General features: G+C 41.9%; 1 long non-coding RNA gene across 2 annotated transcripts; it reads right to left on the bottom strand.

The window, feature by feature from the left end:
* Nucleotides 1-5,837: 5,837 nt before the first annotated feature.
* Nucleotides 5,838-18,367, bottom strand: LOC106985001 (uncharacterized). 2 transcript variants are annotated; one of them, XR_008297966.1, is made up of 4 exons: nt 18,174-18,367; nt 11,055-11,232; nt 6,695-6,836; nt 5,838-6,206 (listed from the first exon to the last, which is right to left on the bottom strand). It is a non-coding gene; the product is annotated as an uncharacterized LOC106985001 (long non-coding RNA). The 2 variants fall into 2 exon arrangements; XR_001431807.3 differs by lacking the exon at nt 11,055-11,232 and having other exon boundaries at nt 18,174-18,357.
* Between the last annotated feature and the right edge of the window lies 1 nt (nt 18,368).

The raw sequence follows: 18,368 nt of genomic DNA, 5'->3' as shown, positions 1-18,368 counted from the left end.
TTTAGTTTTGCTGGTTGTTTTCTTGGCTGTGCAGAAGCTTTTTATTTTTATGAGGTCCCAGTAGTTCATTTTTGCTTTTGTTTCCCTTGCCTCCGGAGACGTATTGAGTAAGAAGTTGCTGTGGCCAAGATCAAAGAGGTTTTTGCCTGCTTTTTGCCAGGATTTTGATGGCTTCCTGTCTTAGATTGAGGTCTTTCGTCTGTTTTGAGTTTACTTTTGTATATGGTATAAGAAAGTTGTCCAGGTTCATTCTTCTGCCTGTCACTGTCCAGTTTTCCCAGCACCACTTGCTGAAGAGACGGTCTTTATTCCATTGGATATTCTTTCCTGCTCTGTCAAAGATTAGTTGGCCATAGGTTTGTGGGTCCATTTCTGGGTTCTCTATTCTGTTCCATTGATCTGAGTGTCTGTTCTTGTGCCAGTACCATACTGTCTTGATGATTACAGCTTTGTAGTATAGCTTGAAGTCTGGGATTGTGATGTCTCCTGCTTTGGTTTTCTTTTTCAAGATTGCTTTGGCTATTCGGGGTCTTTTGTGGTTCCATACAAATTTTAGGATTATTTGTTCTAGCTCTGTGAAGAATGATGGTGTTATTCTGATAGGGATTGCATTGAATATGTAGATTGCTTTGGGTAGTATCGACATTTTAACAATATGTGTTCTCCCTATGCAGGAGCCTGGAATCTTTTTCCATTTTTTTGTGTCTTCTTCAATTTCTTTCATAAGCTTTCTATAGTTTTCAGTGTATAGATTTTTCACCTCTTTGGTTAGATTTATTCCTAAGTATTTTATGGTTTTTGGTGCAATTGTAAATGGGATCGATTCCTTGATTTCTCTTTCTGTCACTTCATTGTTGGTGTATAGGAATGCAACCGATTTCTGTGCATTGATTTTATATCCTGCAGCTTTGCTGAATTCATTAATCAGTTCTAGAAGTTTTTTGGTGGAATCTTTTGGGTTTTCCATTAGAGTATCATGTCATCGGCAAAGAGTGAAAGTTTGACCTCCTTCTGGACAATTTGGATGCCTTTTATTTCTTTGTGTTGTCTGATTGTAGAGGCAAAGACTTCCAATACTATGTTGAATAACAGTGGTGAGAGTGGACATCCTTGTCTTGTTCCTGACCTTAGGGGGAAAGCTCTCAGTTTTTCCCCATTGAGGATGATATTAGCATTGGGTCATTCATATATGGCTTTTATGATCTCGATGTATGACCCTTCTATCCCTACTTTCTTGAGGGTTTTTATCAAGAAAGGATGCTGTATTTTTGTTAAATTCTTTCTCTGCATCTATTGAGAGGATCATATGGTTCTTGTCCTTTCTTTGATTGATGTGAATCACGTTAATTGTTTTGTGGATACTGAACCAGCCCTGCATCCCAGGTATAAATCCCACTTGGTTGTGGTGAATAATTTTTTTAATGTATTGTTGGAGCTGGCTAGCTAATATCTTGTTGGGGATTTTTGCATCCATGTTCATCAGGGAAATTGGTCTATAGTAATCCTTTTTAGTGCGGTCTCTGTCTGGTTTTGGAATCCAGATAATGCTGGCCTCATAGAAAGAGTTTAGAAGTTTTCCTTCCATTTATATTTTTTGGAACAGCTTCAAGAGAATAGGTGTTAACTCTTCCTTAAATGTTTGGTAGAATTCCTGTGGAAAGCCATTTGGCCCTGGACTCTTGTTTTTTGGGAGATTTTTGATTACTAATTCAATTCCCTTACTGGTTCTGGGTCTGTTCAAATTTTCTATTTCTTCCTGTTTCAGTTTTGGTAGTGTATGTTTCTAGGAATTTGTCCATTTCTTCCAGATTGCCCATTTTATTGGCATATAATTGCTCATAATATTCTCTTATTGTTTTTGTTTCTGCTGTGTTGGTTGTGATCTCTCCTCCTTCATTCTTGATTTTATTTATTTGGGTCCTTTCCCTTTTCTTTTTGATCAAACTGCCTAGTGGTTTATCAATTTTGTTAATTCTTTCAAAGAACCAGCTTCTGGTTTCATTGATCTGTTTTACTGTTTTTTTGGTTTCAATAGCATTAATTTCTGCTCTAATCTTGATCATTTCCTGTCTTCTGCTGGTTTTAGGTTTTATTTGCTGTTCTTTTTCCAGCTCTTTAAGGCATAAGGTTAGTTTGCGTATCTGAGGCCATTCTTCCTTCTTTAGGAAGGCCTGGATTGCTATATACTTTCCTCTTATGACCGCCTTTGCTGCGTCCCAGAGGTTTTGGGTTGTGGTGTTATCATTTTCATTGACTTCCATATACTTTTTAATTTCATCTTTAACTGCTTGGTTAGCCCATTCATTCTTTAGTAGGATGTTCTTCAGTCTCCAAGTATTTGTTACCTTCCTTTGTGGTTGATTTCGAGTTTCATAGCACTGTGGTCTGAAAATAGTTTATTTATTTATTGTGAGAGGGGGCAGAGAGACAGAGAGAGGAGAAAATCCCAAGCAGGCTCCACACTGTCAGCACAGAGCCTGACATGGGGCTTGATTTCATGAACCATGAGATCATGACCTGAGCCAAAATCAAGAGTCAGATGCTCAACTGACTGAGCTATCCAGGCACCCTTGGATGTCATTAATGCCACACAAAATGGAGGATGCCTCCCTGGGCTACCAGAACTGGGAGAATGCAGGCTTGGGCTGAGGCCTCACAGGCCACTCAGAATGATGTCTGCCAATGTTTGGCTTATGCTAACCATACTCATAGGAGATTGATGTACCCCCTTCTCCAAGAAGGAGGTGTATTCACAGCACTGAGACCCTAATCTGGAGTCAGGAAAGTTCTGAATGTGTCAATGTGCTAAGATGGTAAAGTATTAGTCCTTCAGCTGCTTAGGAACTGTGAGCCCTGAACCAGAATGTCCTAAAACAATCTCTTACTCCAGGGCTGAGGTTCCTCTCTGGTGGCAGGACTCCCCCGAACCTCTCTATCCAGGGTCTCTCCTTTTTGGACAGTAACCTAGTTTTCTCTCTAAACCCCAGGTTTTCTCTGCTGCATGATTCTTGAGGTGGGTTCATGCCCCTGAATTAGCTGTAGTCTCTCTGTGCTACTCTGCCTATCCCAAGAGACATTCCCTGCAGATTCATCAGATCTTACAATTCCAAGGCCTTGTTATTGTATTTGCCTTAAATTTTGGTTTAGGAGAGACTCAGTTTCTATATCCTTTGGGACATATGAATCTATCAGGAAAATAGACACACAAGTCAAGAGCTTAGGAGATCTTGTTGGACTGGGTTCAGACTTGATAAAAGAAGTAGATGAGCTCATTGAGGTACGTAAAGCAGAAGGCTTAGAAGTTAACCTCAGGGAACACATCAAAATTTTAGGGCAGATGGAGCAGAGTACCAAGATCTAGAAAGAAACACATATTTTTTGAAAATAAGAACATAATCCTGCCAGCATGCAATACTGTTCAACAGATTGGAATATTTGTTTCAGAAGGCTTTGTGCTATAAGTATTGCTACCTATAAGAGCTTCCCCAGGAATTAAGCCCCAGAAGGACTTTGGAGTAGATTCTGAGATCTCTGACTACCTACTCTGACCACATCCATCTCAGAGAGTTCTTTGAGGGTATCTCTTGGATTCTGCCTCTGCAAGTTGGGGAGCCACATTTACCTGGACATCCCCTAGCCAGTGTGAGATGTGTGACTGCAGAAATGAGAGCTCAAGGGTAGTGGGGGAGATGGTGCTTTGGGATCACACCCAACTTTGTGTGGAGAACAAAGTTTAGGCTAGATGAGGACAGTGGCCAAGTCTGCCTCATCTCCACTTTTCTATTACAATGTTTGGCTCTGTCGGGTACTCAATACATATTTGTTGAATATATGTATGGATAAATAGATAAATGAATGGGTGCGTGAATTAGTGGATGAATGGATGGGAGGATGGATGGATGGATGGATGGATAGTGGGTGGATGGAGGGTAGGGTGAGGTTTCAGTCAATATTGGTTTTCCAATATCATTAGGTTTGCTGCCCTCCCCCTTTCCCACGGCCCAAGCCAGCAGGACTCCTCTGAAAAAATATGGAGGTCCTTTACTTAATCTTTCAAACTTCAGGGATAATAATACAGATTTCTCTTTCAACCCTGAGGTTTATGTTTACTTAACAAAAATATTGTACATGTGGACTCAAACCTTACCAGAAAATAAGATCGAGGGATTGATATATGTGGATTTATAAAACTTCTAATATATTTAAGTAACCTTTACAAAAACACAATAGAGTATCACTCAAAACAACAGCTACTACTACCATCTTAATGGCATTTAAAATATTTTTTTATTAAAAAAAGTTTTTTTAATGTTTATTTATTTAAAAAAAATTTTTAATATTTATTCATCTTTGAGAGACAGAGAGAGACAGAGCATGAACAGGGAAGGGGCAGAGAGAGGGGGACACAGAATCCAAAGCAGGCTCCAGGCTCTGAGCTGTCAGCACAGAGCCCGATGCAGGGCTTGAACTCACAAACTGTGAGATCATGACCTGAACCAACGTCGGATGCTCAACCGACTGAGCCAACCAGGCGCCCCAATGTTTATTTATTTTTTTAGAGAGAGAGAGAAAGAGCGAGTGGGGGAGGAGCAAAGAGAGAGAGAGAGACACAGAATCTGAAGCAGGCTCCAGCTCTGAGCTGTCAGCACAGAGCCTGACACAGGACTTGAACTCATGAACCGCAAGATCATGACCTGAGCTAAAGTTGGATGCTTAACTGACTGAGCCCCCCAGGCGCCCCTAAAACATTTTAGATTGGCAATAATGTGCCATATATAATTAATTCACAAAAAATATTTTCAGGATCTTCCTTCTCTAGAATTTCAAAAAAATAAAAAGTGGAGGTGGGAGGATTCCTATACATCCACTTGCCTTGCTGCAAATACTGTGCATCTAAAAGCACTATTTTTTTATCTCCATGCAAATATTCAAAGCCTTTCTGACATTATGATATGGGTCCCTAAATCATAACTGGAGTGACTCACCATTTGTTCTGCCTCCATTGTAATGGTTCCTGATTGTGAAAAAAGGACTCAGACGTCCAGCCACGTAGTTCAGCATTTTGATCTAGAGGGATGCAAAACTGAGGAGGAATTTCTGTACCTACCCCGTCTACTTTACAAGGTTTCTAGAAGAATCCCCAAAGAAAAATAGATGAGAGGCCCTTTGTGACTCTCCAGGCTCTGTGTAGCTTCATGCAATTCGTGTTGTATGTATTAGAAGAGAATCAACCTTCCACAGAGACTCTCACAGGTCAGATCATGTCACTCACCTGCTCAGAAGGCTCTGGCACCTCCACTCACATGGCACGTTTGAGCAAGCCCTGCCCACAACCTGCAGGGCTACCTGTGATCCAACCATCCCAACCATTAAGCTCAGCTCTTACAATAACCCTTCTACCAAGGAATTCGACTTGCCAAACTTGATCCCACCCCAGGACCTTGGGACTTGCCATTCCTTCTGCCTGGCATGCTCTTCCTCCTGATATTCCCACTTCTTCAGTTCTCTGATCAAATGCTTTCTCTGCACAGAGAACTTTCTTCACCAGCCCCATCTAAAATACCATCCATGGGGCTCCTGGCTGGTTCCGTTGGTGGAGCATGTGGCTCTTGATCTCGGGGTTGTGAGTTCAAGCCTCACATGCAGTATAGAGATTACTTTTTAAAAAAAAAAATGTTTAAAATACTATCCACCTCCTGTTCTAGTCCCTCACCCTGATTTTTTTCTCTTCATGGCAATAACTTATTAATTTATTTATTATGTGTCTCCTCAACTAGGAGGGAACATCCACAAAGGCAGAGAATTGTCTGTCTTTTTCACTGGTGTGTACATGGCACTTAGAACATCAGTAGGTGTTTTTATTAGTTATCTGTTGCTGCATACACAAAGGTAGTGGCTTAAAACAACACACATCTATTACCTCAGAGTTTGTGTGAATCAAGAATCCAGGCATGGCTTAGCTGAGTCCTCTGCTTTGGGACTTCTCATGAGGCTGCAATTAAGGAGTTGGCTAGGAGTTGGATTCTTATCTGAAGATCTGATTGGGGAAGAATCTACCTCCAAGCTCATATGGTTGTTGCGAGGATTCAGTTCCTTTGGGTTGTTGGACTCAGAGTTTCAGTTCCTTTCTGGGTATTGTCTGGAGTCTGCCCTCAGTTGCTTGCCAGAGGGTCTATCCACAGCTTAGCTCACAATATGGCATCTTGCTTCATCAAAGTGATCAAGGGAAAGAGTCAGTTAGCAAAACAGAAGTTACGTGTTATGTAATATAATCACAGAAGCATCGTCTTGTCACCTTTGCCATATTGGTTAAAAGCAACTCACAAGTCCTGCTCACGTTCAAAGTGAGGGGGTTATACAAGGGTATGAATACTAGGAGGTGGAGATCATTGGGGACTATTTTAGAGTCTATGTGCCACATTACTTGCTCAATAAACACTGAATATTTTTAATCCAATGTACAAATTGACACTGGGGAAGGAAAGCTGTAAGATTCAAGATTCTTGCAATTTATTTCTTGCACAATGTAGAACTTCTGTGAAATTTACTTATCCTTTTCCCAACTTCCCTCTGATGTTCTGTGACCAGCTGGTCTGCTTGCCTGCATGAGCTGCCCCAGGCTTTGAAGATTCACCCAAGAGAAGTGACCCACACACAACCCAGACCCTTCAAGAATCTATAATCTGAAACTCACCATTCACAGAGTTTATTCCTTATCCACGAGGATCCCTGGAATTGGTCAGTTGCATCCTTATACATTACAAGCTGGAAGTGGTGTCCTTGAATGGTTACTTTGCATTTATGAGGCCTTGCTGCGAGCCAAGTTAATAATGCATCTAATAAAAAGAAAGAAAGAAATATATTGTTCAGTAAGGTAGATATTATTAATATGATTCTGTTTTAAAAGGGCCATTACTTCAGAGTCTTGATGTCTGGCATGCTGTTAAAGAAGTTTTTTTTTAAGAATCGCCATGACAACAGAGAGAGCCCCACTTCCCCTGAGTCGATTACAGATTTGTCCATGTAGGGAATTGGAACACATCCAGCTTACTGGGAATCCTTTTCTGTCTCCTTTGGCAAAAGCCCTGGCTTATCATCCAGAGTGAGCAGGAGTCTCAAATCCATCAATATTCACTGATGAAGTCGTCGCCATTCATTAACAGAGACTTGATCAGCAGACGTTTATTGATTGCCAGGCACATGCAAGGCACTCTGGGGGATTCAGAGACATTGCTGTCTGAAGGATTGATGTGTCCACTGCGTGACAAGTTCCAGCCCCTCCAGGCATAAGGAGCCATGTGGGACTGAGCTCTGGGTGGGACAGACCCTGCTCAAGGACCTGGGACTTAAACGGTGAAGAACCGTGATGTCATGATGTGCACATTGGACAGTTCTGACCTGTGAGGGGATTCTTGGTGTGCAGGGTTGGGCTGCATGGATGAGAGGCCTAAGACAGTGGGTGAAAACCTGCCCTGGGTCTTAATTTTATATAAACTCTAACTCCAAATTGCTGGGTCACCTTGAGCATGCCACAGGACCTCTCTAGCCATTACTTTCATCCCTTACATGAAATAGGATTACATTTCTTCTTGGTGAACCTGCAGTGATCACATTGTGATCTGTTGCTTGTTTGACCAGACAGGCCTTTGAACCTGCTCAGGCAGTGATGACCCACTGTTGTCTTAGAGGTGCTCAACACAGTGCTGGGCATGCCCTAACACTCAACAAATGAATGAATGAGAATTGAAGCCTTCCTGCAACCACTCCATTCTTTGCCAACCCCTCCACACTGCTATTATACTGGCCTCTCACTCTTCCAAAGGAGATCCAGGACAGTAGAAAGCACCCCAGTGATCCCAGGCCTGCTTCCCACCCCAACCTATGGCGCAACTCAACTTTTCTACTTTGGATAATTTTTCAACCCAGGAAGGGTCCAAAGGAATGGGATAAGGTGTTGAAGCCAGGTATGATGGATAGGGAGAAGGGGGCAGGGGAGGAAGGAACAAGTCAGAACTGTTTTGCTTCCTGTAAGATGTGTGAGAATATGTTGGATGCTCTGTGCAGTGAGGGAGCAGCTCCATACTCAATTGGCAAGATGAAGAAACAAAAAATGGAATGGTACAAATAAAAAGCAAATAGTAAAATGGTAGCATTAAACCCAACCAAATTATTAATCTCATTAAATTAAAATAGTTTAAACACTTCAAACAGAAGGCAGAATGTCAGATTGAATAAAAAAGGAACATACAACTTTATGATGCTTACCAAAAACCTACTTTAAATATAAAGACATCAATAGATTACAGGAAAAAGGATAGAAAAGGATGTACCATACTAACCAAAAGAAAGCTGGAGTGGTTGTGTTAATATCAGATGAAGTAGATTTCAGATCAAAGAATATTTGAAGGGATAGAGAAAGTGTTTTCATAATAAAGGGACAATCTATCAAGTGCCCATAACAATCCAAAACATGTATGCATCTAATAACAGCTTAAAAATACACGAAGTAAAAATTAATAGAAGTGAAAGGAGAAAGAAACAAGTATGTAATTATGGTAGATGCAACCTCTCATTCAATAAGTGATAGAACAGGGGCACCTGGGTGGCTCAGTCGGTTAAGTGTCCAACTTCGGCTCAGGTCATGATCTCACGGTTTGTGGGTTTGAGCCCCGTGTTGGGCTCTGTGCTGACAGCTCAGAGCCTGGACCCTGCTTCAGATTCTGTGTCTCCCTCTCTCTCTGCCCCTTCCTCACTCGGGTTCTATCTCTCTTTCTGTCTCTCAAAACTAAATAAACATTTAAAAAAATTTTTTTAATAAGTGATAGAACAAATAGAAAATCAGTGAGGATTGGAAATCAGCTGACTTAATTCAGTCAATCAGCTTGACTTAATTCATATTTATAGGACACTCTACACAACAACAGCAGTAGGGACATTCTTTTCCAGAACATTATCAAGTTAAACTATATTATGGGCCATAAATAGGTCCCAATAAATTTCTTAAGAATCAAAGCCTACAAAGTAGGTTCTCTGACCACAATGGAGTAAAATTAGAATTCAATAACAGAAATATAGCTGGAAAATCCCCACATATTCAGAAATGAAACAGACTATTAAATAACCCATGGCTCAAAGAACAATCAGAAAGTATTTTGAACTGAATATAAATGAAAACAACACATCAGAATTTGTGAAACACAGTTAAAGCAATGATTAAAAGGAAATTTGTGCCACTAAAAGCCTGTATTAGAATATAAGGAAAGTCTTAAATCAGAGACCTAAAATTTTACCTTAAGTAATCAGGGGGAAAAGGAGCAAAGTAAATAAGAAAGTAAATAATAAGTGTAAGAGTAGAAATGAATAAAACAGAAAACCAAGAGAAAACCAATGAAAGCAAAAGATCATTTTTGAAATGCTCAATAATATTGATAAACTCTAGCAGAGAGAAGAGATAGACAAAATACAGAAACAAACTACCAACAACAGGAATGAGAGAGGAGAAATCATTACAGATCCTACAGATATTAAAAAGATATGAAGGGAATATTGTGAACAGCTTTATGCTAATATTTTTGACAACTTAGATGAAATTGACAAATTACTTCAAAGACACAAACTACTGAATCTCACTGGAAAAGAATAGATATTTTGCACAGTCATATCTACTTATGAAATCAAATTCATGGTTAAAAAAAATCCCATAAAGGAAACTCTAGATCTACATGCCTTTCATGGTGATATCTACCAAATATTTAAGGAAGGAATAACACCTGTTTTACACAAAATTTTCCAGAAACCAAAATAGGAATGAACACTTCCCAACTCATTCTATGAAGCCAGCATTGGCCTGACATCAGAAACAGAAAATTATTTCACAAGAAAATTATTAATATCACTCATGAACATAGATGCAAACATTTAATTTTTTTTAATTTTTAAACATTTATTTATTTTTGAGAGAGAAGAATGAGAGGGAAAGGGGCAGAGAGAGAGAGGGGGACAGAGAATCTAAAACAGGCTCTGCACTGACAGCAGCAAGCCCAATGTGGGGCTCAAACTCACAAACTGTGAGATCATGACCTGAGCCAAAGTCGAATGCTCAACCGACTGAGCCACCTAGGTGCCCCAGATGCAAACATTTAAAACAAAATTTTAGCTAATCAAATCCAGCAATGTATAAAAAGGATAATGTATCGTGATCAAGTGGATATTATCCCAGGACTCCAAGGTTGGTTTAACATTTAAAAATAATGAGTATAGGGGCACCTGCGTGGCTCAGTTGGTTGAGCATCTGACTCTTGATTTTGGCTCAGGTCATGATTCTAGGGTTGTGGTATGGAGCCCCACATCAGTTTCCATGCTAAGTGTGGAGCCTACTTGAGATTCTCTCTCTCTCTCTCTCTCTCTCTCTCTCTCTCTCTCTCTCTCCCTCTCTCTCCCCCTGTCTCTTTTCCCCACTTTTCCTTTCTCTCTCTTTAAAAAAAAAGTATAATTCACTATATTAACAGAGAAGAGAGAAAAAATTGTATGGTCATCTCAATAGATGGATAAAAAGAATCTGACAGAATCCAACATCCATTATTGGCAACAATTCTCAGCAAATTAGAAATAGAAGGGAACATCTTCACCCTGATAAAAAGGAAACTATGAAAAGCCCCTAGCTAACATCATACTTAATGGTGAAAGACTCAAAAACCCTTTAAAATCATAAATATTTCCACTCCTCTTGTTTAGCATTTTACTAGAAGTTTAAACCAGTACAGTAAGAACAAGAGATTTAAAAAGCATAGAGTTGGAAAGGAAGAAGAAAAACTGTCTTTATTCACACATGACATAATCATCTTCATAGAAAATCTTAAATGGATCTACCAAAAAGCTGTTAGAACTAATAAATGAGATTAGCAAGTTTTCAGGATACAAGAGCAATATATAAAAATCAATTGTATTTATATCAACTACCAATGAACATTTGGACATTTTTAAAACAACACCATTTATAACAGCATCAAAAATATGGAACCATTGGGGATAAATTTTTTAAAAATGTGTAACACCTGGGGGAGGCTGGGTGGCTCAGTCGATTAAGCATCCAACTCTTGATTTTGGCTCAGATCATGATCTCACAGTTCAAGCGTTCGATCCCCACATCGGGCTGTCAGCACAGAGCCTGCTTGGGATTCTTTCTCTACCTCTCTCAAAATAAATAAATAAACTTCAAAAAATGTGTAATACCTGTACAATGAAAACAATAAAACATTGTAAGAGAAAGTAAAGAAGACCGAAACAAATAGAAATATAGGGTGTACATATTTCAGAAGACTTAATATTGTTAAGTTCTTTAACTTTCCCAAAGTGATCTATAGATTTGTTGCAATCCCAATCAAATTCCCAGCAAGTGTTTTGTAGAAATTCACAAGATGATTCTAAAATTTTGGAAATGTGAACGACCTAAAACAACACGATTCTGAAAAAGAACAAAATCAGAAGTTTGTGCTACCTGGTATTATGATTTATTATAAAGCCACTATAATGAAGACCATGTGGTATTGCCATAAAGATAGACATATAGATTAATGGAACAGATTAGAGGGGTCACGAAGAGACAAGGACATATAAACCAATTGATTTGCAACAAAGGTGCCCAGGCAAATCAACAGGGAAAGGATGATGTCTACACATGATGACAAAACAATTGGAAATCATACGCAAAAACTTGGACCTCCACCCTGACCTCACACTCTATACAAAAATTAACTTGAAATGGATCATAGACCTAAATATAAGAGCTAAAACTTCTGGAGAAGTTATAAGAAAATCCTACTGCTGCTGGGTTTGGCAAAGATTTCTTAAAGAGAACACAAAAGTCAAGAACTGTAGAAGTCAAAAATCAACAAATTAAGCTTCATCAATGTTAAAAATTTTGCTCTTCAAAAAACATTGTGGGGCATCTGGGTGGCTCAGTGGGTTAAGTGTCAAACTCTGGATTTCAGCTCAACTCATGATCTCAGAGTTTGTGAGATTGAGCCCCACATCGGGCTCTGCACTGACAGTGGGAGACTGCTTGGGATTCTCTCTCTCTGCCTCTCTCCACCCTCCAAAGGGGGGAAAAAAAACACCTTAAAAAAACATTGTCATGAAAATAAAAATGCAAACAGTAGGCTGGGAGAAATTATTTGCGCAGCGGACGTCTGACAAAGACTTGTGTCTAAAATATATAAAGAACACTCACGACTCAATAATAATAATACAAACAACCCAATTAAATAGTTAAAAGGTTTGAACAGATACTTCACCAAGGAAGATATACAGATGGCAAATAAGCACATGCAAAGATGCTCACCATCATTAAACTGTAGTGAAATACGCGCATTTAGACCACAGTGAGATACTACCACACACCCACCAGCATGGCTAAAATTTAAAGTACTGACCATATGTATCAGGTGTAAGAATATGGAGCAACAGGAATTTTCATACACTGCCTGAGAGAATGTAAAATGATATATTCACTCTAGAAAACAACTTGGCAGTTTCTTAAAATGTTAAACATAGGGGCACCTGAGTGGCTCAGTCAGTAGAGCATGCGACTCTTGATCTCGGGGTTGTAAATTTAAGTCCCACGTTGGGTGTGGAGATTACTTAAAAATAAAGTCTAAAAAAAAATTTAACATATGCCTACCCGATAACCCAGCCATGCCACTCAAAGATAGTTACCTAAAAGCGACAAAAGCATGTGCTCACTAGGACAAGTACCAAGTCTTGTACACAAATGTCCATAGCAGGTTCATTTGGAATAGCCCAAACTGGGAACAACCCAGATGTCCATCAACAGGTGAACCGATAAGCAAACTGTGGTATATCTTTAAAACGGAATAACTTCCTTTTTCTTTTTAAAGATTTTTTAAAATGTTTATTTATTTATTTTTGAGAGGGGGGAGGGGCAGAGAGAGAGAGAGAGAGAGAGAGAGACACAGAATCGGAAGCAGGCTCCAGGCTCTGAGCTGTTAGCACAGGGCCCAATTGGGGGCTCGAACTCACGAATCATGAGATCATGACCTGAGCTGAAGTCAGATGCTTAACTGACTGAGCCACTCAGGGGCCCCTAAAATGGAATAATTTTTTTTAACGGAATAATATTCAGCAAGAAAAAGAACAAATCGATACATACATCAGAATGGATCAATGTCAAACTAATTATGCTGAGTGAAAAAAGCCAGCAACAAAACAAAAAGGACGCATTCTGTGTGATTGCATTTATATAAAATTCTAGAAAATGCAAGCTACTCTCTTGTGATAGAGAGTAGATCATTTGTTTGGACAATGGCGGTGATGGGGAGAACCAAAGTGGGCAAACTGGGGGAATATTTACACAGGGTATGATTAACAAGAGTTGGGAAAGGTAGATGTGGGGGTTGAGGGAGAGAGAGATGTCTCCCAATCTCTGGTTTCCAGACTAGGGAAGGTGGGTTATGTGCAATTCCCTAAGATGGGAAACACCACATTAAACATCAAAGTGTTCAGTTTTAATATGATGGAGTTTGTGAGCAAGCAGTTGGATGTTCTTGTCTGCTGCACAACAGAGGTCTGGGCTGGAGGCAAAGAATCTCAGAACTCAGGTCATCTGAGCCCGGGTTAAAAAATGTAAGTAACCTGAGTACACTGAGAGTATGGGTGACCCCAATGGGCTTTGGAATGCAATTTCCGAAAAAATTCAAACTCACTAGAAGATAAATTTGTTCAGCTCCTCTCTGGATAATACTGAGTTTGTTTCCTTTTCATGCAGTGGTTTAAAAAATAGAGAGATAGGAAAGAAAACATCTTAGTTCAGTGAAAAGGGCCCTGAAATGTTGAGGAAGCCCAGGTTCTAGTCCTGGATCTCCCCTTATCTCACTACGATTGATTTTGGACAAGCTGACTGTCCTCTGTCCCGTTTCCTCTGGGCACAGAATTCTGCATTGGCAATGACTTTCTTTTGGCATTTTAAAGTTTTCTAGCTTCTATCTTTTCTGTTTTGGGTCCTAACTGGAAGTCTGGAGTGTTAAGTGGGTCCCACCTCTCTCATGAACATGAACCCCAGTTCTGGTCTCCCAAGAGGCCATGAAACTGCAGAAAGGTCCACCAGGTTCCCACTTTCTCTCGCCCCCTTTCTGATTGGCTTCTAACTGAGAGGGAGGGACTGTAGGTCCATTCATCCATCCATCCAATATTCATAAAGTATGTGCCAGGTACTGTGGCAGATGAAATAGATTGCCAGAATCTTTTGTTGTCCCTTTAGGATTTCTAAATGGGATTCGTGTGAGTTCATCCAGTGCTTGTCTGTCTCTTTTTTCTTAGAAACCTCTTTTAGTTGAGCTCAGAATTTAGAGGACGAAAATGAATACTTAGATCTGTGATTCAGCAAATTACTTCGGTTCTTTGTGATCTTTTTTGGCTCTAGGTCAGGTTCAGAGCCATCTCTTAGTTTTATTTAACGTGGTCATTTGTGTTCTGTTCTTCCAGATTTGCCTCTCTGATTAAATTTTAACCAGATAGACGGTAAAATGAATTTGCCCTCCCTAGTTGCTCTCAGGAGGGGAAGGGGCTTATATAATAAAACTGTGGTGGGGAGAAGGGATGGCAGCTGGTGGTAAGTAAAATGAATCATGCATACATAAATAATAGAGAACAGACCACCCTGAAGCTGAGAGGCTCCCACTGCATTTTTTCAAAATATGCATGTGTTATAGGGAGAGTACATTTTTGCAAGAACCCCTGAAATAACCTTCAGCCTTCTGTAAGATACTTATCTCCTGAGGCCCCAGGGTTGCCAGCAGTGAGGTGGAAACTTGCATGGGGCAATCTTCTCTCTTTATAGCTTAGTTTGATATTCTGGACTGTAATAATAAAATATATTATGCATCATTTTTATCTTAATGCTTATTTTTGTGTACTGCGTATTTTTTTGCAAGTTTCTACAGTGAATGGGCACTCCTTTAATAATCAGAAAACCAAAACCCATGATAAGTGGAATTTATAAATAGTATTTATAACCTAGATATTATGGTGGGCACAAATGAAATCTTTTGTGTGGATGTATAATTCTGTTGTCAGGCAGGATTGCAGGCAGCAGACCTTTGGAACTTGGAACCTGGTGCAAACAAACCACACTACCTCCTCCTCTAGAGGACTCCCTGGTATTATGTTACATCGGTTTCTGCTCTCCACAACTTGTCTGCCTCCCGTCATAGGGTTCCATTGGGTGAGGCAGTGGCCCATTGTTTCTCTAAGTCTGCAGTGCAAGACAAAGAAGGCTGGACAAATATTTGTTCAATTTTTGCTTAATGAATTGAAACTGAATTGAAGATGGGCACCTGCTCCCAGCTGCTCCTGGTCTAGGCAGGGATTGATTGTGTGAAATGGCAGCAAATGGCAGCTGCCTAGCAGAATATTCATAACTTGGGTGAGCCTGGGACTGTTTTTATAGGTTGCACGGGTTCAGCTTTCACTGAATTTTGATAGTTTCCCTGGAGGCCAAAATGTGTGTGGAAAGGACAAAGGAACAGGCTGAGAAAAGAAGCTGAGACCAAGGTTGTGAGCTGATGGCACTGCACGTTTTCATTTCTACTCTGTTTTATGGTTATCGATGGGTATCACTTGTTCCTCTATCAGATGAATAATGATGGTGACAGTTCCTATTTTGTAGGAACCAATGTGCCACGCACTGTGCTATGGGCTTGTAGTACTAAGGACTCTCTTGCTTGCCAGTGACAGAAAAAAACCCAATTCTAATTTGTTTGGGGGAAGTAGGGGATTTATTGAACAATGTACTTGACAAATCCAGGTCCTGGTTTCAGGCATGACAGAAAGCCACCTGTCATTCAATTCTGCCTCCCTCTGTGTCAGCTAAGTTTCTGGCACAGCCTTCCTAGGTGCTGGCTAGATGACCACTGACAGCTTCAGGCTGATGACATCTTATCTCCTCAATAACCACAGAGGAAAGAGGTTTAATGGGGATAGTAGTCTTGGGATGCTTCCCCATATATATATATATATATATATATATATATATATATATATATTTTTTTTTTTTCCCCATAGGAGCCTTTCCTTTTTCTTTCCTTATAGACCCTTCTTCCTTGTGGCTCAGCCATGAGGTTTTATTGTCCTAGAAGCAGGGCAGCGTGGATACCACTCTGAACCTAAAGTCCATAGGGACGAGGAGGGGGATACCTCCTCCAGAATGGAAGGTAGCATAGAAGCCCTCAGGGAAATGGCAATGTGAGCAAAGAGACTGGAGAGGATGGGTCTAGGGAAGAGTATGATGCCCAGTTCCCTGAGGGGCCCGAAGCCACCTCTGTGCCATGTCTTGGCCTAGGAAGGGGTAGAGTACAACAGAAATCCCAGCAGGTTGAGAAGAAAGCTGAAAGCGAATAGAGCCAGTGCCCACTTCCTGTTTGGAACTCTGCCCCAGAATGCCCTGTGCCAACACAGGAGGGCTGTAACAAAGTGAAGTGGTTGTGTGACATATTTAATGGGAAATGGCTCCAGAAGATGCCCGAGTCACCCTTAGTCCTCCTGTGACAGAGAAAGTATCCAGAAGCACCCACATGTTCCTTGTGGGGGGTGAGAAGGTAGCTGAAAGAGAGAGGAAACCAACTTCCCACAGTGGCTGGGAGAACAGGATGGACAGGTGACCGACTCCTGGCAATCGGAGTCAGGCCCAGGGCTTGTTGGTATGGCTGGCAAAAAGAAGTTATTTCTCTGCCGGACTTGCGGCTGTGAGGTTGTGAGCCTCGGGCTGCTGGGGTCTCCTTGTGGAAAGAAGCAAAGCTGACTGATGGAGAGTCTCTGGAGTCTTTAGTCTCTGGAAATAAGTCCAGACACGAGGCAGAAGTGCCCTGGGCTTTTCATTCGCATAAGTCAACCAAAGTCTTTCTTTGTTTAAGCAAGTGAGAATTGCATTATCTGTCATTGACAGCAGAAAGGGCTCTAACCCAAGTAAGGTATAGAGAGGCAGGCCAGCAAAGAGGTGGAGCCTGGAATCAATGGGAGGACAGTCAGAAGGAGGAGCCTGTAGACCAAAGAAGAAGTGTTAGGTGGAACGGGTGGGCTGAGAGCCAGAGGAGAGTGAGAAGGCACAGTGAAAAGATTTTGTGGTGAGCAGTACACGCTCCCGGGTTCATGACTGGGAGGGGTTGTGTCAGTCAGGGCAGGAAGGAGCTCAGGACAGCAGGGCATCACAGGACTAGGGTGAGAAGAATGCCTTCAGGGGAGGAAGGCATCCTAAGTGGCTAGGGGAATGGAAAGGTGAGACCACACAGGTAGATGGGGTTGAGAGCTTGGAACAGAAGACTTTGGTGCAGGAAGTGGTGATGTGAGATAGGAAGTTCTAGGCAGAAAACCAGAGAGCAGGCAGTAACATGGGTAAGATATCTGGGTGAACTGTGGACTTAGGAGCCCTCAATACACGAGTGAAAGAAGAGGCGAAGTGATGAGCTCCTCCAGAAAGTGCATCTCAAAAGTAAATAGTTAAACAGCAGTGTCTATTTTGCTCAAGGCCAGTTATGCTAGGGCACACCGGGGTCACTGGCACCAAAAGCCTGACAGTCACAGTTGGTGAGATCATCACCCACAGAGAAATCGTGTAGAAATTCCCTCCAGCTGGAAGCCAACATTGGAAGAAATGACCCCACGAATGCATTATCACATCAAGTTCAACCGCATGCCTTGAGGCTAACAGCGCGTTACAGATCAGTTTCAAGTAGCTCTCTCCTAGGAAGCCACGGGGTTCGGAGAGGGTGAGAGAGAGGCCTTGCGGGACGCCTGCAGGCCATCCTGAGACCCAGCAGCCACAGGTCTAGAGTTGACCTACAGGGCCGGATGTGGTCGGTGCCGGAAGAGAAACGTGAGGAAGGCTGAACGAGGCGGGGGCATGGTGGCGAGAACCGTGGGTTTGGGTCCACGCGTCAGCAGTGACCCGGCGGTGGAGGATCCCAAACACGCGTGCCCAACCCAGCACCGGGATCGGGGCGGTGCCTAGCCAGGCACAAGGCCCAAAAGCACCCACACTAGGACCCGGGGCGAGTCTGTGTACCCCGGGCTAGGCGTGCGTCCGCGTAGTCTGATCCCAAGTCCGGCTTTGTGAGGCGCGCGGCGACTCTGTGTGCATGTGGCTGCGGTCCCAGTACACTCACGGTGCCCGTGACTGTGGCTTAGGCACGCCGGAAGCTTGGTGGACTGGCCTGTCTCTGGGGGCTCTTTGGCCCTCCAGGGTCAGCATCCCCTCCGCAACCCCTTCCGCGCGCTTCTCCCTGCCGGGGGCCGCCCCGCATCGGCGTCTCCGGGGCGGAGCTCGAGGGCGCCCGGCGCGGGGCGGGCCGAGCCCGGCG

The sequence above is a fragment of the Acinonyx jubatus genome, chromosome C2 (assembly GCF_027475565.1).
Source record: "Acinonyx jubatus isolate Ajub_Pintada_27869175 chromosome C2, VMU_Ajub_asm_v1.0, whole genome shotgun sequence".
NCBI classification, from domain to species: Eukaryota; Metazoa; Chordata; class Mammalia; order Carnivora; family Felidae; genus Acinonyx; species Acinonyx jubatus.
The sequence above is the reverse complement of the archived record's forward strand: the minus strand, read 5'-3'. Positions and strand labels throughout refer to the sequence as shown.